The following is a 22,184-nucleotide window of genomic DNA, read 5'->3' on the forward strand; positions in this document are numbered from 1 at the left end:
GCAACTTTTCCCAAAATGGACCACTTTTTTACTATACATATTACCGGTATGTCTTGTGAAATATGCTAAGGTCTTCGTCGTCATGCAGGACCTATGTTAGAACTGAGACCTGCGCGACTTGAGGCTAATATTTTAAAAAACTAACCACATTTTCACAATATGTATTTTTTACATTTTGCTCAGAACTTTGTTGACACATATGACCAGAGTTTGAACTCTGTAATTTTGCGTGAGGCAAAATTGTCCATGAAGTGACCACATTTCTAGTATATTTATTAATGATGTTTTGCAATATATGCTCACCTCGGTTTGATTTCAGAAGTTTAGCACAAGTTAAGGCATATTTTTCTGGAAATTGACCACTTTCCACTGTAGTCATTTAGTCCATCTTGTGAGATATGCGATGGTCTTCATTATCACATTAAACCACGGTTTGAACTCTGAGGTATTGCGCGACTTCAGGCAAATGTTTGGCCAACATGATGCAGGTTTTTTTTTCTTAAATTGCCAGATTTCCACTGGATTCATGTATTTCGTCTTGCAAGATATGCTCCGGGCTTCGTCGTCTTCGCCCAGTTTTAACCTGGGGGTTTCACACAAACTTTAATTTCCGAAAATTGGGGCGGACGCTCTCCCCAGTCTTTCCTCACATGAACTTTGTATCCCCCACACCACCCCACACGCACGCACATAGACATATATATCTGTACCAGATTCATTATTGAGCAATGCTGCAGAGCAGTTTCCAGGAATACAAACTGAAAAAAAATGTCACCGCCTCTCACGTACTCCCTCTCTTTCCCACTTCATGCATACACACACACACAAACACGCACTCTGGCTGACTTAAAAGTATGCACGCCTAAACACACACACAGAAACACACACAGTGCGGGCTGTATAGGGAAATGAGTGTGTATTCTGGCACGTATGCACTTACTCACCTGGAGAAAGCAGCACATAACAGTGTCATGCACTAATGCAGTGAAACGTGCTCAGACAGTCTTCGCAGTCGACATGCAGACAAAGCGGCGGCTGGCTGACTGGTTGGCAGTGGTGAAGTCCCAAAATCGGAGTTTGACGTGCGCTCTTAAAGTGTCATCCCTACTAAATCCCCCTGAAAAAGACAGGATTCTCTTTTGCTCTGCGGCATGACTGACTTTTCCGTTTCCAATCGGTCTTCTATGTCGGTATTCCATTCCGTGCTGTAAAGACTCCCCCTGTCTGCCTGTCATAAGCGCTACGCCGCTTTCCCATCTCTCCGTCCTCCTCACGAAGCGTAGATTCAACAAGTGCCAGTGCAGAGAGAGCGACAGAGAGAATGCGTGATAGATAGAGCAAGAGAGAGCAGTGTGAATCAATGATGAAAGGAGTGGGAGGCTCACGTGTGTGTGTCTGTGTGTGTGTCGGATCAATGCAGTATCTATACGTCGCAGGGAGTGGGAGGGAGAGGAAAAAAAACAGGCTACAGTTACAGACAGAGTCAGAAAGTGGGCAGAGCTGGAGAGAGTCGAGAGGAGGGGAGGGTGGGGTTTGAGGGTGGGGAGGTTGCTGAGACAGACGGAGAAAGTCATTTGAGGACACTACGAGCAGAGAAAGACAATTAGGTTGAGGCAAGTTGCGTTGCTTGCCCCTGGACGAGGAGGTGTTTATTCACATGGGATTTTTCACATGACCGCTCACGCTACTGGGGTATAAGTATCCAAAGCATAGCTATAACTACACTTATTTCCTGTCAACAGCAAGAAAACTGAGCACTGTTATTGTGACATAGCAATCGCAATACAGTGGTGCCTTGACTTAAAGGTTTGTGTTTGGTGAAAAAAAAATTGAAAACTAGCATTCTACATTACTTTACTTTTTAAAAACACGGTAATAACAAAATAGAATATAAAGAAAAACACTGTTTCATGATAATTCAATGGGCATTGTCCTGCTCTTTCCTGTGTGTGTGCATTACCCACCAGGGAGTGTAATACACAAATATACTACACACAGATTTGATGATGAAACAGAGAATAGAGTATTAGTCATTTTTCACCGTGGATAAAGAATATAATTGTATGCTGTATGCTTATGTGTTATCATTGACCTAGAGGACCTTCGTAAGACAAAGTTACACAACAGGTAATTCTCTTTGTTTTATGTTTCGTGTTTACATAAACTCCAACTGGGAGTGGCTTGAAGCAAGCATAATTGTTCACTATTTGTCAAACTGCTGCTTGTTGTGAAGTTTGCTGCCACTATAGCTAGCGCGAGTAACGCATAATTTTGCCCACACCTCAAGACAAATAGTCGGCCGAGCGACAGCTTGCATCTCAAAAAAAAAAAAAAAAAAAAAAAAAAAAAAAAAAAAAAATCATAGGTCAGGCACTGTTTAGGTCAAATAGGATAAACAAAATTATTTCTATTTGAGTAACGCAAGAATAATGAGAGAAGGATTTTTTAAAGGCAATTTTACTTTACAATCTTTCTTCCCTCAAAGTCAGAAGTTTACAAGCAAGCAGTAAGATTAGTATGCCTTTAAACAATTCTGGGAAACCCCAGATGATGATGTCATTTCTTTGTAAAGCTTCTGCTGATGGTGAGTTTTGTTGACAACATTTGAGTAAGAGACACACACCTGTGGTTGTATTTTCACTAGGCACATCTGAAACGTGCTGCTTCTTAGTGTAACAAGAAGATAATTTTTTTACCCCACAAATCTTGCTTTTTTCACAAATCTTGCTCATCCTTAGGTGCAATTTCCAGATGCCTGAAGGTGCCATGTTATATGCAAGTATAAACACCATGGGAATGTTTAGCCATCATACCGCTCAGGAAGAAAATGGGTTTCCATGTCCCAGAGATGAACGTGCTTTGATCCGAAATGTGTATATCAACCCCAGAACAAAAGCAAAGGACCTTGTGAAGATGCTGGCTGAAGGTGGTAACAGTGTGTCATTATCCACAGTGAAACGAGTAGAGAAAAGAGTACTGTAGCAACATGGGTTGAAAGGCCACTCTGCCAGGAAGAAGCAAGTACTCCAAAAGAAACATAAAACAAGTCAGAACATCGTTTAAAATGCACACAGGGACAAAAACTACATTTTTGCAGACATGTCCTGTGGTCTGATGAAACTAAAATGTAACTGTTTGGCCATGATGAGCATCATTACGTTTGTAGGAAAAAGAAGCTTCCAAACCTGAGAACACCATCCCAACTTTGAAATACGGGGGTCGCAACATCATGTTGATGGGTTTTTCTTTGTTATAGGAGGGACTGGTGGGCTTCACAAAATAGATGCCATCATAAGGAAAGAACAGAATCAGAACCAGTTTTATTGGCCGACTATGTTACAAGACACACAAGGAATTTTTCTCCGGTATTTGTAGCCACTCTAGTATGTATACATTATGTGAGGATACTGAAGCAACATCTCAAAACTTCTGCCAGGAAGCTAAAGCTTGGCCACAAATGGGTCTTCCAAAAGGGCAATGACGCAAAGCATACTGCCAAACAGGTTACAAAGTGGCTGAAGAATACTAAGACAATGTTTTGGAGTGGCTATCGCAAAGCCCTGGTCTCAGTCCTATTGACAATTTATGGGCAGACCTGAAGAGGTATGTGCGATCAAGGTGGCTTACAAACTTGGCTCAGTTACACCAGCTCTGTCAGGAGGAATGGGCCAAAATTCCTGCCAATTATTGTCAAAAGCTTGTGGAAGAATATCCCAAATGTTTGACACAAGTCATACAGTTTAAAGGCAATGGTACCAAATACTAATGAAATGTATGTAAACTTGTGACTTTGAAATAGTAAGGAAAATAGTCGCACACAAAAACATTTAACAAATATAAATTTTGGTAATCAATCCTTTTGGTAAAACAGGAAAGGTTCAGTCTGATTTTATGTCAGACAGTGAGGGGAAAAAAGTGTGTCTTTTTATGTAGTGTACATAAACCTCTGGTTTGAACTATACATTGAATTTATACCATAACTTGCTAATTTCTCAACCGATGTTCATGAGGCTTACTGTTTTGTCAACATCAACTCGTGCCATTAATACCGAACACTTGAATAACAAACCAAAAACATTCTTACATATGAAAGGTTATTCACAGGTTCCTTGTTGTGATTGTATGGCATTGTGTGCAACCATATGTAGCACAATATGCAGGCATCCTTGTTATTTTGTTTTTTGTGCTGTCCACAAACATGGAATGCACTTACGTTTTACCTCCACTACCTTAGCACAGCCAATACAGTTATTGTTTTCTTTCTACAATGTGAAGTTTTAGAGTGGTCTCATGGTATAAGCTACTGTCGATACTATTATCATTTTCTGTTGACAAAGAATAGTTTTATCGCTGTATCATTGTATAAGCTGCTGTTGATACAGATAAAAAAAATTCCGTTTACAATGAGGAACGTTTTAGCCCTACATCATGGTATACAGTATACTACCACAGCATACAGTATCTATTATTATTATTAATCCCTATCATAGTAGCTATAGCAGAATAAGTTAGTATCAATATTAGTATGATACTACAGCGCTCTTAGTTAATGTTGATGCTGCTATGATTATTTCCTTTCAATATTGAGAAGTTTTAGCGTGGTACAGCAGTAAAAAGATACTATTAACTTTTTTGAATATTTACTGTAAACAATGACAAACATAGCGCTGTTTCATGTTATAAATTACTGTTGATACTATTACGGTTTTAGTAAAGTATAATGGCATAAGCTACCGTGTCATAGCTATCACGCTACAGTGGAACCCCGATTTACGAACGCCTCAATGTTAAACTAGTCCATTTTGGAGCCACAGACCAAACAACAATATTGCCTAATGTTCGAACCTTGTCGCATTGTGCAAACGTTTCATTCATGTATTTTGTGATGGGCAGTGCAGCCATTGTGGGATGGTGGATGCTGAGTGCATCGTGTGCTTTTCAGTGTTTTTGCCTTTATTTTTGAATTTTGCTATCTGTGGGAGGGACTCACTGTGGACCTAAAAAAGACTACTTCTGAGGAGTATAATAATGGTGCAAGCAATTTTTGATCGATCACCCCTTGTCATGTTCGACATACAGTACTGTATAGCTTTATATTGTGTTCAAAGTGAACAAACTTGCTAAAATAGGGACTTTTATTGAGGCTGGAGCCAATTATTCATGTTTATGTTATTTCTTATTGGAAAATTATGTTCAAGATACAAACTTCACTTTTCAATGTACAAACCACATTCAAGGACCCCCTGGAAGTGCTGAACGAAGTGGCTTGGGAGAGGGAAGTCTGGGCTTCCCTGCTCAAGCTGCTGCCCCTGCAGACAGACCCCAGATAAGCAGAAGATAGATGGATGGATCGATGGATGGATGGATATTCAAGAACCAATTAAGTTTGTAAATTGAGGTTCAACTGTCTAAGTCAGGGAGTCCCAACCACTGTGCCTCGTTCGCTATTACTGTAATTACACTTACTAACCGTTTTGTTATCTGAAGGGAAATATGGAGGAAATACAGTATATGGCTTACCACAGACAGAGAGCCAGAGGAAGGATGACTAAGATAAAAAGAGAAATGACTATGAGTCAAGCCTAATCATCTGGACATCCAATGATGTAATTCCTGAAATCCCTGTTTGACACACGCACGTCAGGGGAAAACGCACCACTTCATCTTACTTTGTGAAAATATCAATTATGTTTTCATTTTCATTCCCAGAATGCGTCATGGCAAAGTTGTTCGGAGCGTCTTTGGAGGACAGATTTTTTTATTTTTTTTATTTTAAGTTGGCTTGAGTAAGTGTTGTGTGTTTTACAGTGAATCATGCAAAGACCTTTCTAGCGAACACCTACTCGCATGAGCAGAGAAAACACTGTCAACAAGCCAGATGTAGCTCGGATTTATGCAAACTGTGACATGATTGAGTTTATGCCTCGTTGGTTGTTGCTTGAGTCGTCAGGTTTCCCCAAAGGTTTGTTACAAAGGGCGAGGGGAAAATATCTCAAACAGCTGTCAGTAGCCCCTTTTACATTGCATTTTTAAAGCCGTGTTTGCCACTGACGTTCTGTATAAACGAAATAGACACCGACTGGCTGCCAGTCGATCGCAGGTCACATATAGACAAACAAGTATTCGCACTCACATTCACACCTACAGTCAATTTAGAGTCTTCAATGAACCTCCAAACATACAGGTTTTTGGAATGTGGGAGAAAGTGGGAGTACGCTGAGAAAGCCCACACTCCACACGGGAGGGCAGGAGCTAAGATGCGAACCCGAGAGCTCTGGACTGTGAGGCAGGCGCACTAACCTCCCCTTCACCATACCACCCAGGGCTCAAGTTAAACTGGAAAATGCCCCCTTTGGAGGTAGTATCCTAAGTATAACAAAAACAAAAAATATTAAAACAAAGTCAAAGTTCCAATAATGAAGCCCCATTTTCAGGGGAGAAAGCTGTTAATTTATGAGAATAAACACATAAAAACAAAAACAAAATGATTTCAAGTGATCGATAAGTACTAGATTGATTGTATGGTTTTGCCTTCATTGTTAAGCTGAGCTCCATCACCGCTGTGGCAAAACTCCTCAGAGCATAATTCAACACTGGCTCGGAAACAGAAGTTTAAAACATTTCGAGACCGTTTCGTCCATCCCTTTTAAAACAATCTACTGAAATATAACAATCATTGTCAATCATCAAATGCTAAACCCATTTTCTTTTTTTTTTTCTTTTTCTTTTTTTTACAGCATCTCACACAAAGTTAAGACAGTGCTTTACTGTTTACATCGTAATATGAACAACTTATTTTTACACTTTTATAACCATTAACAAAGAATTTTGAGGATGGCCAATTTGATCCTGGAATGGATCAAATTTTTTTTTTTTTTTAGTGTGTCAGATAAGAATGTTAAAATGTGACTTAAAACTGTCACTAAAGGGTTGATGATGGCCAGAGTTTGACCTTGAACAGAGTATTTCTAATTCATTAATTTCCTATGACTCAGGTGTTTTGTTTTTAAAATTTCATATTAACAGTGATTACCGTGTTGTTACTGTTTTGTTTTGTTTTACACTTGTGCATCAAATAAGAATATTAAAATGTTTCTTAAAATAGTCACAGGGTTGATGATGGCCACAGTTTAAACTTGGAATAGATTTAACTTAATTCCAAGCACTCAAGTGTTCCATTGGTTTTTACGTTTGGATTTTAAGAGTGGTTAACTTCTTTTTTACACTTGTGTGCCAGATAAGCATTTTAGAACAGGGACTAAAGGTTTGAAGATGACCAGAGTTTGACTCTGAAAGAGAATACTTCTGAATCAAAGCCTTTCGATGACTAAGTGTTTTATTGCTTTTACATTTCGGTGTTAACACGAGTTAAACATCTTTTTTTTTTTTTTAAATGTGTGTGGCACACAACTTTAAAACATTTGAAAGTAACATAGGGTTTACAATGGAATCAGTATAGAAGTGCAACAATTAATCGACAACTATTTTGATAATTGATAAATTGCTAAGAGCCACTGTTTAACTTAAAATTATCCAAATCCTCAGATTTCATCCACTCAACAATAAGTATTCTGATTTCTGTAGTCCTACATAAAAGCGGACTGATTATCTTTGTGTTTAATCAAAATGAGACATTTTCAAACAACTGCTTTTCCTTTGGAAAACAACAATCAAAATGTTTCCCTATATTCTGACCTATCACAGACCAACCAAAACCAGTAACTGAATCAATCAATTTATGGGGAAAAATTTTAATCCATTACAAAAATAGTCGTTATTTGTAGTATGAATAACTTGATTGACGTAGTTGAAACTGAAGCAGCCTCAGAAGTGTATATCAATCTAGTAGCCCTTCGCATTAATCAGTACCCCAGAAGTCACTCTCAGTTTCAAAAATTCAAATCACTCCCTCTCGAGTGTTATTGCTTAATTGCTTATTTTGTTTTGCTTAATCATTAAACATTACCAAATAATAATCGGTTAATAAACAGTCAGAAAAAAAAGATTTTGCAATAAACTTTACTGCAAAATACATTTTTGCCGATTATTTTTTTTTTTTTTAATGTAATAATCGATAGAATAATCAATTTTAAAAATATTCGATAGTGACCACTGTACATCAGTTTAACCTTGACTTTGACTCAGGCATTTTGTTTTGTACATTTTGACTGTTAACAACAGTTTGCAATTTTTTGCACCTGTGTGTGTGACAGAAAAAAAAATGCTAGACAGTTACGTAAAAGAGCTGATAAAGGGTTGATAGTAGCCACAGTTTGACTCCTGAAGAGAATAATTTGAATTCAACAACTTCTAATGCCTTGGTGTTTGATTGTTTTTACACTTTAATATTAGCAGTGCTTAACTTAGATGTCAGACTTGTTTGCCAGATAATGTTAAGTCTTAAAATGGTTGAGGATGACCATGAGTCAGAGAATTCAGATGACTGCCGTGGTTCATTGTTTTTACACTGATATTAATAATGGTTAACTTATGAAATTGATGGTGGCCAGTTTGACCCTGGAAAGAATAATTCTAATTCTACAACTTTTTTTTTTTTTTTTTTTTAACCTTAGCTGTGCACCTGATAAAAATGTTAAAACTTTACTTAAAATATTGGATAAAGGGTTGATGGTGGCCACAGTTTGACCCTGTAACAGATTAATTTTATTTCCGTTATTTCCTGTGGGAGAAACAGTGTCGATGTAACAACCTGCTTTTGACGTTGTCATTGGGACAGACTGCATTGTGTTTACCTGAAAAGGAAGAGAAAGTTGTGCTCAACTTTACTGACTCAGTTGTGGTAGGCATAAATTAAAATAAATAAAGAAAGAAATAAAAAGGTTCTCTCCCACACAAAAGCAGCAGCGACTGCAGCTTTAAAGAGCTTGGGCTCGGCACTGGGATATCTGCACTGCACATATAGGCTCACATGAGCGAGCAGGCACAAAAGGCAGGAGACGCAAATCCACTAATATAATCAGACGTATAACACACACACACACACACGCACACCCTCCCCTCCCCTCCCCTCCTCCCTCGCCGTGTTCTTTTATAGACAGTCATGTCATCTCCTAGTACACACTCAGGAATGCACACTCTTGTTTGTTGGCGTGCGTGTCGCCGTGAACCTACTCGTCCATCCATCAGTTACCGTGACGATTGTCCTCACGTTACCCCCCTTCCCCCGAATGCCACCCCTCCCCTCCCTCTCTTCACTCTCCCTCCTTGCCTGCATAGCACGTATCCACTGTCTCGCTGCCAATTAATGCACAGAGGGCTGCATTGCAGTGAAGTTGGCGCGGGGTACTGAGTCTACAGACATGTATGTTCGTGCCAGCCAAGCGAGAGAGAGGAAAAAGGAAAGGGGGGGCTAATGGAGGAGAGGGATGGAGAATATGTTGAGTCAGGGAGACAGGACGGGCCGAGAGCGTGCACACATACACACACATAGCCGCATACTCACTGTAATATATGCAGGGAGTGACTAGCAGGGCACGTATGCATGCGCCAACATAAACTCTCCCCTCCCGTCTGCATTAAATATGAATTCCGCACATGCCTGATACAAAACAAAAAAAAGTACCCCCCCCCCCCCCACGCAGTCTTCTTTACTGTCATCATTTCCCCCTCCCTGTGTTTGCACCTCTAACTTTTCCCAGTTTTTTTTTTCCCGGTCGACTGGCCATCTCGAGTCGCGGAAATGTCCTGCCTTCTTTTGTTGGATTTTAATCAAGGATTTCATACCTACACACGTCGTCGCTCGCTCTAACAGCAGGTTCAGGCATATTTGAATAAAATCAAGACGGGTAGACAATCGGCCAGATGGCATTCTCACACTCTCACTCTCACACACACACACATTCCCATTACATGCTGATTTTTTAATAACTAACAAAAAGACAGCATTGGAGTATAAAACAGCAGTCATAGCTCATCTAGATAGAGGCGGTCCTCTGTTTATGAAGGAGTTCTGTTCTTATGGCAGAGACAGTATGAGGAGAGATATGTCTCAAAATTATTTGCACGTTTTTCAAATCCACAAACATATCCGATTTACACGAGTTTTTCAAATCCACAAATGTATCCATGATTCACGTGTTTTTCAAATCCGCACATACAGCCGCGATTCACACGTTTTTCAAATCCACAAACACTGTATATCCGCGATTTACAACTTTTTCAAATCCACAAAAATATATCTGCGATTTACACGTTTTCTAATGTGTGTGCATTTATCATGACTTATCATTTGTAAATATTAAATTTTTCTTGTAAATTGTTGGTGTTTGTAGATCAGCGGGCACTCACACTCATTTTTGAGACACACGTTATGCAGTTTCAAGTTGGAAAAAAAAACACGTGTGGGAAGGTCCTCCTTCCATCGGCTAGGCGCCAGTGTTGCCGTCTCCTTTGAGAGCATAAACTATACACACATACAGCGGGTACAGAAAGTATTCAGGCCCCCCTTAAATTTTTCACTGTTATATTGCAGCTATTTGCTAAAATCTTTTAAGTTCATTTTTGTCCTCATTAATGTACACACAGCACCCCATATTCACTTTACTTCAATTGTTGAAATTTTTGCATTTTTCTTAAAAAAGAAAAACTGAAATATCACACAGCCATAAGTATTCAGACCCTTTGCTGTGACACTCATTTCACTGTGCTGTCCATTTCTTCTGATCACCCTTGAGATGGTTCTACAACTTCATTGGAGTCCAGCTGTGTTTGATTATACTGATTGGACTTGATTAGAAAAGCCACACCCCTGTATCCATAAGACCTTGCAGCTCACAGTGCATGTCAGAGTAAATGAGAATCATGAGGTCAAAGGAACTGCCTGAAGAACTCAAGAGGCAGAATTGTGGCAAGACACAGATCTGGCCAAGGTTACCAAAAAAAGATTCTGCTGCACTTAAGGTTCCTCAAAGCACAGTGGCCCCCATAATCCTTAAATGGAAGATGTTTGGGACGACCAGAACCCTTCCTAGAGCTGGCCGTCCGGCCAAACTGAGTAATCGGGGGAGAAGAGCCTTGGTGAGAGAGGTAAAGAAGAACCCAAAGATCACTGTGGCTGAGCTCCAGAGATGCAGTCGGGAGATGGGAGAAAGTTCTAGAAAGTCAACCATCACTGCAGCCCTCCACCAGTCGGGGGTTTATGGCAGAGTGGCCCGACGGAAGTTTGCTAAAAACACCTGAAGGACTCCAAGATGGTGTCTCAAAATGTTGAACTAAGTTCCAATTTTTTGTTTTTTTCCCCAATATGTTGCTGACAGGCTATTACACTCAAAATACTGGCATTTCATTTCCACATTGTTGCCACCCATTCAGTCCGCACTTGTAGCCAGCTGCAGTTTTCACCCGACAATCTCAAAAACATTTCAAAACACTCAAAAAAATTGTTGCTTCATTAGTCAATTTTTATTTTTTTTTTAATGAGGAATTAAAACAAAAACAAGACTTTTGTCCTTAATGTGCAAACAACAACACAGAACACAGTATGACAGGAACGATGGTGAAAGGGCATTGATAACTTTGCATTCCTTGTAGCGCTGGCTGAGTATATTGACAAAATATTTTCTCATTTATTCTAATATTGCAAAAAATAAATTCCATGACTGTGATCGCAGTGTTTTAACTACATCATTCTGATACTATAATAATAATTTTCCTAGTAATCAATTTTTAAAATGTACTGCATTACAAAACAACCAAAAACACATTCCCTCCCATTTACGGAGTGTCCCTGAATGCACATCACGCACACAGACTGCTGCAACGTATGTGCTGAATGTAAACATGAACGGCAGTCGCCAAATGCAGCATTCATCCCCGACATATGAAGGCTCGAATATAGTGTGTCCAGACAGGTTTTGTCCTGGAAGTCCCAGGCAAAACCTGGCAATCTAGAATTAAAATTCACTTTTGTTTAAAAAGAGTTCTTTGACCCCAGAATGAGTGCATTCTCAAAAACCTTCATCAGGCAGAAATGAACTAAGTTCAGTTCATGTTCGCCCAAAATATGAACTGGTTCATGAACTTTCATTCACTGAACTCGTTCACGTACAACACTGATGGTGGTGTCCTACGAGAACGGCTGCATGGCTGGGCTAAGAAAAACACCACAAACGTCACCATTCTCACCGGGTCGTCAGGTTAGTTCTCTCATATTTTTAATTTATTGTACATTCCAATTTGGCAATACTCCATCATGAATAAGCCATGCTTGCAATATAGCAGCCTCAAGTGTTAGTGAGGTGGGGGTGTTTGTCTGGGCAGAGACACGAGGGGGGCGGTAGCAGGAAGTGAAGTGAGGCTACATTCAAATCTTGCTAGCAGTTTGAAAACTGCATACTCTACCTTTAAGCCGAGTTTCCGCCAGGTGAAACGATTTAGTTGGACTTTGTGGATGCCACGGAGTCAAAAAGTGCTATGGTGTGGATCGTTATGTAAAATGGTGGCCTTATGGACTGTTGTCAGTACAAGGGGTCCTTGATTAACGACAGAGTTCTTTTCCCAGGGTGGAGATGCAACCAGAATGAAAGAAGTTAATATTTCGAATCTCAGAGTCAGAATTGCAGTTAGTATTTGTATGAAAAACACTTCAAAGCCGTGAATATAAAACAATTAAATGAATGCAGCCCTATGGGGTGCACAAGCCAGTCCAAACTGTAGGTCGGTCCCAAGCCCGGATAAATGCAGAGGGTTGCGTTAGGAAGGGCATCTGGCTTAAAACTTTGCCAAAAAAATATGAGCGTTCATCCAAAGAATTCCATACCGGATCGGTCATGGCCCGGGTTAATGTCTGCGCTGTCAACCTGCAGGGCACCGGTGGAAATTCAGCTATTGTGGGTCGAAGAAGAGGTGGAAAGCTGGTTCTTTGGCAGAAAGAGAAGAGGAAAGCACATAGCCTAGAACTGAATGTGGGGACTTTGAATGTTGGGACTATGACAGGAAAATCTCTGGAGTTGGTTGACGTGATGATTAGGAGAAAGGTTGATATATTGTGTGTCCAGGAGACCAGGTGGAAAGGCAGTAAGGCTAGAAGTTTAGAGGCAGGGTTTAAATTATTTTACCATGGTGTAGATGGGAAGAGAAATGGAGTCGGGGTTATTTTAAAAGAAGAGTTGGCTAAGAATGTCTTGGAGATGAAAAGAGTATCAGATCGAGTGATGAGGCTGAAACTTGAAATTGAGGGTGTTATGTATAATGTGATTAGTGGCTAAGCAGATTGTAATGGACGTGTTGGTGAAGGAAATAGGGTGATGAAGAAGTGATGGGTAAGTACGGCATCCAGGAAAGGAACTTGGAGGGACAGATGGTGGTAGACTTTGCAAAAAGGATGCAAATGGCTGTAGTGAACACTTTTTTCCAGAAGAGGCAGGAACATAGGGTGACCTACAAGAGCGGTGGTAGAAGCACGCAGCTGGATTACATTTTGTGCAGACGATGTAATCTGAAGGAGGTTACAGGCTGTAAATTAGTGGTAGGGGAGAGTGTGGCGAGACAGCATAGGATGGTGGTGTGTAAAATGACTGTGGGGATGGAGAGGAAGATTAGGAAGACAAAGGCAGAGCAGAGAACCATGTGGTGGACGCTGAGACAGGACGAGTGTTGTGCAGCTTTTCGGGAAGAGGTGAGACAGGCTCTCTGTGGACAGGAGGAGCTTCCAGAAGACTGGACCACTGCAGCCAAGGTGATCATAGAGGCAGGCAGGAGAGTACTTGGTGTATCTTCTGGCAGGAAAGGAGAGAAGGAGACTTGGTGGTGGAACGTCACAGTACAGGAAATCATACAGGGAAAAAGGTTAGCTAAGAAGAAGTGGGACACTAAGAGGACCGAGGAGAGGCGAAAGGAATACATTGAGATGCGATACAGGGCAAAGGTAGAGGTGGCAAAGGCAAAACAAGAGGCATATGATGACATGTATGGCAGGTTAGACACTAAAGAAGGAGAAAAGGTTGGCCAGACAGAGGGATAGAGATGGGAAGGATGTGCAGCAGGTTAGGGTGATTAAGGATAGAGACGGAAATATGTTGACTGGTGCCAGTAGTGTGCTAGATCGATGGAAAGAATACTTCGAGGAGTTGATGAATGAGGAAAATGAGAGAAGGGATAGTAGAAGAGGCAAGCGTGGTGGACCAGGAAGTGGCAATGATTAGTAACGGGGAAGTTAGAAAGGCATTAAAGAGATGAAAAATGGAAAGGCAGTTGGTCCTGATGACATTCCTGTGGAGGTATGGAAGCATCTCGGAGAGGTGGCTGTGGAGTTTTTGACCAGCTTGTTCAACAGAATTCTAGCGGGTGAGAAGATGCCTGAGGAATGGAGGAAAAGTGTGCTGGTGCCCATTTTTAAGAACAAGGGTGGATGTGCAGAGCTGTGGGAACTATAGAGGAATAAAGTTGATGAGCCCCACAATGACGTTATGGGATAGAGTAGTGGAAGCTCGACTCAGGACAGAAGTGAGTATTTGCGAGCAACAGTATGGTTTCATGCCTAGAAGGAGTACCACAGATGCATTATTTGCCTTGAGGATGTTGCTGGAAAAGTACAGAGAAGGTCAGAAGGAGATACAGTGCATCTTTGTAGATCAAGAGAAAGCCTATGACAGAGTACCCAGAGAGGAACTGCGGTACTGCATACAGAGGTCTGGAGTGGCAGAGACGTATTTTAGAATAGTACAGGACATGTATGAGGACAGCAGAACAGTGGTGAGGTGTGCCGTAGGTGTGACAGACGAATTTAAGGTGGAGGTGGGACTGCATCGGGGATAAGCCCTGAGCCACTTCTTGTTTGCAGTGGTGATGGATAGGCTGACAGATGAGGTTAGACTGGAATCCCCGTGGATCATGATGTTTGCAGATGACATTGTGGCCTGCAGTGAAAGCAGAGTGCAGGTGGAGGAAGTTAGAAAGATTGAGGCACGCACTGGAAAGCAGAGGAATGAAGATTAGCCGAAGTAAGACAGAATATATGTGCATGAATGAGAGGGGTGGTGGGGGAAGAGTGAGGCTACAGGAAGAAGAGATAGCAAGGGTGGAGGACTTTAAATACTTGGGGTCAACCGTCAAGAGCAATGGTGAGTGTGGTCAGGAAGTGAAGAAACGGGTCCAAGCAGGTTGGAACGGGTGGAGGAAGGTGTCAGGTGTGTTATGTGACAGATGAGTCTCTGCTAGGATGAAGGGCAAAGTTTATAAAACAGTGGTGAGGCCAGCCATGATGTACGGATGAGAGACAGTGGCACTGAAGAGACAGCAGGAAGCAGAGCTGGAGGTGGCGGAAATGAAGATGTTGAGGTTCGCTCTCGGAGTGACCAGGTTGGATAAAATTAGAAATGAGCTCATCAGAGGGACAGCCAAGGTTCAATGTTTTGGACAATCGCAGGGCACATAGAAACAAACAACCATTCGCACTCACAGTCATGCCTACGGGCAATTTAGAGTCTCCAATTAATGCATGTTTTGGGGATGTGGGAGGAAACCAGAGTGCCCGGAAAAAACCCACGCAGGCACGGGGAGAACATGCAAACTCCACACAGGCGGGGCCAGGGATTGAACCCGGGTCCTCAGAACTGTGAGGCTGACGCTCTAACCAGTCGGCCACCGTGCCGCCCCTCCCATATCCTCTGATGCTAATTCACTGGCATGAGGAAAGGCTCTGTTGAAGAGCTGCCTCTCCTTAGCAATGTAGCAAGAAAAATTCTGTGCACCCCAGCCATTAGTGTGCCCTCAAGAGAGGGTGATCAGTTCTCATGGACACATCCTCCTCTCACCTCAACGATCAAAATGAACTGGGAAAGGTGAGAAAGCTGTCTTCATCACACCTTGGAGGGAAAGTGTGCTGTTCACTGTGCGCCGTTCGCAACCTCAAAATGTCATACGACGATACCGTCGCAAATAGAGAACAACCTGTCCTGAGAATTAGAGTTAGAAAACAAATTAAACAAGCTTATAAATTGATTGATAGCAGTAAATTCTCCAATTTCAAATAAACAAATACATGGGGTACTCTATTCATGACAGTTTCTATTCATGACACTTTGTACGCCAGCGACAACCCGAATTTGCGGGAACACGCCACAGTCAATCACTAACCTACGCTAATGAAGTTGTATAGTCAAAATTACAGGCAATTAATTTCAATATTAATCAAATGGAAAAACAGAAAGCATAGTGGTAAGTGAGCTTACTTTATGCCCTGTGACCACATTTTCTTATGCTGCTGCACAACCTAGTTCATTGTGCACCAAGGTTACATTGGAACGTCACGTCTGGATCTAAATAAACTGAGGCCTGACTGTCAATTTCACACATTCTACAAGGTCTTAGCGATCATTTAATCAACTTATTTTTTTATATGTGACTTTACTCACAATACATTGCAACTTTTTTACCCTCATAATTGTATTTTTTAATAAACAATTTTTTTTTTTAATTTACAGGATACTTCTGTCAGTCATTGTGCATGCAAAACGATGTCAATTCACTTGCATGTGTCCGCAGGCACACACCCCTGGAACTTTTTCGCTGGGTGTGGGGCCACTCACTTATTGCAACAAATAACACATGAATATGCGAAATGCTTGGGTATCCCCTCACTCACACTCTCGTCCTAAAGACTTATAATTTACATAGTCACTCCCACCACACTTGAGTTGTACAGCCGGGTTCACGACCTTTGTCCTGAATGCTTCTTCTCCTGTTCTTGTCCTGTCCTATCTTGTCCTGTCCTTCCCTCACAGGGTGTAGCACTACTGCTCCATACAACACTCATATATATAATGTTTCATTGTTCTAGATATACCATGATTTACTTTTCTCATCTTGTTTACAATTAGTGCTTTGTCTTTTGTCTTCTTTTCTCACTCCCCTCCCCTCTCACTTTGTTCTGTTCGACTGATCGACTCTGATTCTCAATAAATATCCATTATAATACAAAGAAACCACAGCGGCAGCTTAAAAACTCCACTGTGACACAGTAAAACTGTTCCAGCATAAAAGGGATACGGATCCTTCATTCTGCTTGACCTAACAGCCGAACAGGACAAAAAAAAAAAAATACATTTATTTTTGACTTTTTTTCCCTGAATAAAATCTGACATTGCCCCCAAAATTGTCAAAAAAAAAAAATTGTCCTTTGAGTTGAGTCGAAAAAAAACAACCTTTGTAATGCAGTCAAGTCAATTCCACTCAGTTGTTAACAATCAATCAATCATTCCCCCCGCCCCCTCAATAAAACTTTATTCGTGGAACATTGAGACTTTTTCACGGAAAAACTGTTCTCATGTTATTAATTTTTTCTTGTTATATTACTACCTATTCTGAATAAAATCCGACTTGCTTTTTTCAAAATGTTACTTTTGTTGTGTTTCTTAAGACAGCAAACTAACTACGAATGAATCAACAGCGTCTACTCCAAAAAGTGCAATCCATTTGTCCCAATTGCTTTAAGACGTGATTAATCGACAATCAATTCTTGATTTATCAATTAATTTACTTTCCAAATAAGATTATTCATGTAACACTGTGGCTTTTTTAAATATATTTTTTTGTCTTCACACAGCAGACACGAGTGTAACAACAGTAACTGCTGGTTTCCACCAAGTTGTGAACTCCATTTGCTTAAAGAGTCGATTACTTCTGCCAACGTGACGTAAGGCTTAACGGCTTAATGGATCTTTATTCAAGTAACATTGATATTTTTCCCAGTAAAAGATACCCTATTACTCATGGATCATTGCTTTTTTTTCTTTTACAAAAAAAACAAACAACTTTATTCCTGTAACAAAATCATCATTGTCGTCGTCATCACAAACTTCCTGTTCAATCTGCCTGTTGTGTGGAAGAGAGTTCATTCAGCATATTCAACAAGTGGGTGATGAAAGTAACGTCCTTTCTAAATGGGGCCATCAGCATTTGAAGGCTTGAGCTTTGCAGTTTTTGTAGGCGTATAGCTCCCTTGCCCATGGCTCACCAATTGGCATTGTAGCAGCATTGCGGAAACTAAATCTTTAAATGTCTGCCTTCAAAGCACTTCTGCGTCAAGGCACAGAATCAACTTATAGTCATTCAGCAATATCAGTCATTTCTGTCAATCACTGTCAGAAATGATATACATGTAACTTTATACAAAAAAATTAATAAAAATAACTGCAAATTATTTATCCAAAAATATTATTATTATGACTTTTTCATCTAACATCGCCAACTTTTTCCCAACAAAAATATGACTATGTAATATTGGAACTTTGCCACTAAAAAAATACTCTTTTCCACCTAATACTGCAACCCTATTGTGAATTTTTATTTCATTTTAATTTCCTAAAAAAAATAAAAATAAAAATGACGATTCACATAAAAATGCCCAGTTTTGATTGACAGCATTATTAATGTAAGGCTCTGTGTCCTATTACGGTTGCAGTTTGCAGCTAAATAACAACCAAACCATTAGAAACAGCTTTCGGGATGATGCAGTGCAGTTGTATAAAAGTGCTGACACGGACAAACTTGAAATTTTCATTGTTAAACACAGTTTAAAAGTCAAAATGGCTGCTGTTTATCTCCCCATCGATACAATGTCAATGTGAACAATGGACGCGTTATAAATATTCAGATCCTGCAGTTGTTTACATGTCTAAAGTGTTCCAGACAACAGATTCTATCCACGTTGAGACAGCAACGCTCCCTGGCAACAGTTCTACCAATGGGGACTGAGTGACTGTCTGCCTGTCTGAGTATCATTATGGGATGTTGAGAGCGAGAGAGAGAGAGAGAGAGAAAGAGAGAGAGAGAGAGACAGAGAGAGAGAGAGAGAGAGAGAGAGAGGGGTTGCTTATCACTGCTTATCATGCAACATCACTTACATGAGTTATAGACCTCGCTGGGTGAAGTTGTCTGTGCATGCCAAGGATCAAAATAATCCTTTTCTTTATACAAAAATAATAAATAAAATAAAAAATCCCTCCATGATTCACGCAGTTACGTAACAGACAGACAGCAATGAAATGATCTGTTGTGGACCCATTTCTGTTTGGTATCTTTCCACTCAAAATGTAATGTAAGAAGGAAAAGGGGGAGCTGAATTCCAGGTTAAAAAAGGGAGTGTAAAGTTTATATAGTGCTGCGTTAGATGATGCGTAACCTTAAACTTTTATCGTCCGTTAAATGCAATCGTAAATATTAAAGTGGGTGTCCAAAAAAGAGTTAGGGTTTTGGTCTCTTTTCGGCACTAATGCAGTAATGGGGCTTTGGCTGTTGGAGCCACACAGAACCACAGAGAGAAAGAGGAAAGAAAATAAAAAATAAAAATAAAAAAATAAAAAAAAGTTAAGGACCATCTGGAAACAAGATGCTGCCTTTTGGTCACTTTCAAGCTAGTTGGTAGAAACTCTACTGGGGTTCACACAAACCAACAATTGGGTCTAATTTGAACATTTTCACTCTCTTGCAATGAAAGATTATCCTGAGGTGATTGTCCATTATTGTGATGTGAAACGGAACAATAACCAATTACAAAGCTTGCACTGTTGCCGACCAAATAGAGGAGCAACTGGTAGTGTTGGGTGTTTGTGAAATGTGTCTCACAAGTCATTTTGGAACTACAATGTAGTTACCATATAATGGAGAGGTTCCACGTACGGCCCACGGGACAGAACCGTATGAGTGTCCGTATGATCGGATACTAACAAATGCACGTTTGTTTCATTTACTACTTTCAAGTACTTTTCAAGAATGTTAACTTTGACGCCCATGTTCATAAAAGACTAAGTCAGAAACAAATGACTTATTCATGTTGGCACGAGCTAATATGGAGGGCATTTTGTTGTAAAGCACTACAAACTCAGACATTCCCAAACACACTATAGTGTCATTCCAGAAGAGAAAGCCGTTATAGCTGCAAAATGGAAACTTTCATTTTCATGGCCTCATGTCCCAATATCTTAGTCTGTAGGAACCTACAGGAGCAAAATCAAATAACCCCTCAGAGAAATTTGTTAAGAACCCACAAATGCTCATGATGTGTCCTTTGTTCAATAATCCATGCCTCCATTTTCTGAAGCGCTTCTCCTCATTTGGCTCGTTGGCGAGCTGGAGCCTATTCCAGCTGACTTTGGGCGGGAGGCGTGGTACACCCGGAAACCATGAACTGGTTGCCAGCCAATCACATGGCACATATAGACAAACGACTAGTCAAATTCATATTTACACCTATGGACAAACACAGTCTTCAATGAACCTAACATGCATGTTGCTTGAATGTGGGGGGAAGCCGGAATACTTGGAGAAAATCCATTCAAGCCCGAGGAGGACATTAAAACTCCAAACAGGAAGGCCGAAGAAGAGACTGGAACCAAGGACCTTAACTATGAGGCAGATGTGCTAATCACTCGGCCCACCCGGCTGCCTCTTTAAATCATACTTTTCCACAAATTTCACATGGCCCTCAGAGTACTTGCAAAATCTATAAAAACTACAATGGGCTTCGATCTCCCAGCACTGATCCTGAGCCACACAGTGTAGCTTCCATAATGAAACCTGAGAAGGACTGATCCATGTTGTCTTTGCCCATGCATCTTTGTGCCTGTGAGTGTGTGTGTTTGTGTTCCCTTGAGGCAAAGGCAAATGGACTCCAAGTGGCTGAAGGAGGTAAACAAACAAACAGTGGTGGCACCTTATGCCTCAAGATGCACACAAACACCTGCAGCGACCTCCATTATACATGTACGTACGACTTATATAGATAGTCCCAAGATCACAAGCTTGAGAGATCAAACATTAACTGAACAGCTGTGAGAGGAAATACTTGGAAAAAAAGGAGCGAGGAGCGATAGTGTCCATGCGCGCGCGTGTGTGTGTGTGTGTGTGTGTGTGTGTGAAAAACAGAGAACAAGTATGAAGTTGCAAAATCACAGTCTCGAGCAGAAGACAATTAGACACAAGAGGAAGAGGAGGATGGGGAGGAGGGAGGGTGACAAAGAAAGGTGAAGCTGCCAAAGAGGAGCATGCAGGGACGATACATGGATATGCTTTGGAAACACACTCTATTCACATGAAAAGCATTATTCCCAACACAGGAAAGCATATTAGCTAAGGAAGCCCTGTCACTATCGCAATTCAATGCTAAAGAAATGCAATAGATGGCGGTTGCGACTCAGTAGGTAGTCCAGTGATCGAATGGTCACTGGTTCAAATCTCGGCTACGACTGTCCGCATGTCACTGTGTCCTTGGGCAAGATACTGAACCAGAATTTGCTCCCAGTGGTCCTGGCAGCGCCTTGCCTGACAGCAGTCTCCCATTGGTGTATGAATGTGTGTGTGAGTGGGTGCATGTGAGGCTTTGTAAAGCGCTTTGGGCACTGTGAATGGCGTAGAGTCCATTTACCATAGATTTTGTGACGCTGGTTGACATCCAAAGTGTTCTAGTTGAATTTAATCTAGTTTAAATTTTTCGAAATACGAAGGCTGAGCTCCTCCAGCCTACACTGCGGTATGCCGTTATGTTCAGCATCAACTCGGTTATGAGCTTCAACACATTTCCCATGTTGTCACTGTGCGTTTTCCTGGCGACCGGAAGTTAGCGTGCCGCCGTACCCCAAACGCGAAGTGTTGCGTGCATAGAGTCCAATAATTTGTTTCAGGCTCAAACTGTCACGGAAGTTTTGCGATATCTAGAGTTGCCGTGAAAGGATTCCATTTATACCATGACATGAATTTCAGGACCATATCGCCTAGCCCTCAGTCTCCATTTGAAGCAGTTTGTGTAAAAAATATTAAAATTTATTTACATTATTACATTTATGTAAAATGAACATAAACATTAGTGAGAGTTTAAAAATCTTGGGTGAAAAAATATATTTTACATTCAGTATTACACCTAATATAACATTACTAACATATCTATGACCGCAAGCGATCAAATTTATGTTGTAGATATTGCTTTATTGAACCAATTTAAAAACCTTGAAATAGGACTGCCTCACACAGCCTTTTTAGTGTTCTTGCATTATGAGAGTAATATCATTTGTTTTGATGGTATGTGTTTGTAAATATTATTGTACATCGCGAATGAGTGTGTGATGAGTGGCACTGAAGCTCGATTTGAAGAGTGAATCGGACCAAAAACGCAATATTTCCCAGAAAAAAATGCAATTTAAATGTTTTCCTAAAATCGTTCAGCCCTAGAT

The 22,184-nt window shown here is 40.7% G+C and overlaps 1 protein-coding gene across 5 annotated transcripts in view; it reads right to left on the minus strand.

The window, feature by feature from the left end:
• LOC133490011 (nucleus accumbens-associated protein 2) overlaps window positions 1–22,184 on the minus strand; it is a 91,532-nt gene that overhangs the window by 31,254 nt on the left and 38,094 nt on the right. Inside the window, exon 1 of one of the 5 annotated variants that reach the window (XM_061799469.1) lies at window positions 945–2,324. The exons of 3 other annotated variants lie outside the window; for them this stretch is intronic. The gene's annotated coding sequence lies outside the window, so the exon portion shown is untranslated. Of the gene's footprint in view, window positions 1–303; window positions 922–944; window positions 2,325–22,184 lie in introns of those variants that run through there. One more of the 5 variants, XM_061799471.1, reaches the window with a different exon arrangement.

The sequence above is a fragment of the Phyllopteryx taeniolatus genome, chromosome 15, assembly GCF_024500385.1.
Source record: "Phyllopteryx taeniolatus isolate TA_2022b chromosome 15, UOR_Ptae_1.2, whole genome shotgun sequence".
Lineage (NCBI taxonomy): Eukaryota > Metazoa > Chordata > Actinopteri > Syngnathiformes > Syngnathidae > Phyllopteryx > Phyllopteryx taeniolatus.